Genomic DNA, 477 nt, shown 5'->3' with positions numbered 1-477 from the left:
CCGTGGATCTTGGTCATGTAGCCAACCCCAGCGCCACCCTAGAGGCCCAGGTGCCGAGCTATGGCAGCAGCTCATGCGTAGAACCAGTTCTCTTTGTTAAGGAGCAAGCTCCTTATGCTTGGCCAGCTTCACTGTGTCCACCCATTCTGGGACTTGCAGCTTCCCAGACTTTTTGAGTAAGGCTGCGAGAACTCCCAAGAGCTCCTGCTGGTTTACATCTTTTATAGTAAATCCAGGCATTGCCAGCCAGAGAAAAGGGTCTCCCTGAGATTTCTTTGTTGAGATTTTTTTAGTTTTTCATTTGTTTCAAGCAAATTTGTAGACAAATAAAATGGGGTGTGCCTACTCAGGAGGCTGAGGCAGAAGGATCTCTAGCTCCAGGCCACCTGGTCTCAGAAGAGAAGAGAATATATGATTGCCTTTGAAGCATTTTCATGATGACAGCTTTAAGCTCTTTGTCCAATAATTCCAACATCT

At 46.5% G+C, this 477-nt stretch overlaps 1 pseudogene; it reads right to left on the bottom strand.

The window, feature by feature from the left end:
- LOC102030143 overlaps positions 1-240 on the bottom strand; it is a 438-nt pseudogene extending 198 nt beyond the window's left edge.
- Between the last annotated feature and the right edge of the window lie 237 nt (positions 241-477).

This window comes from Chinchilla lanigera, unplaced genomic scaffold, assembly GCF_000276665.1.
Source record: "Chinchilla lanigera isolate Chin_1 unplaced genomic scaffold, ChiLan1.0 scaffold00348, whole genome shotgun sequence".
Taxonomy (NCBI): Eukaryota; Metazoa; Chordata; class Mammalia; order Rodentia; family Chinchillidae; genus Chinchilla; species Chinchilla lanigera.
The sequence above is the reverse complement of the archived record's forward strand: the minus strand, read 5'-3'. Positions and strand labels throughout refer to the sequence as shown.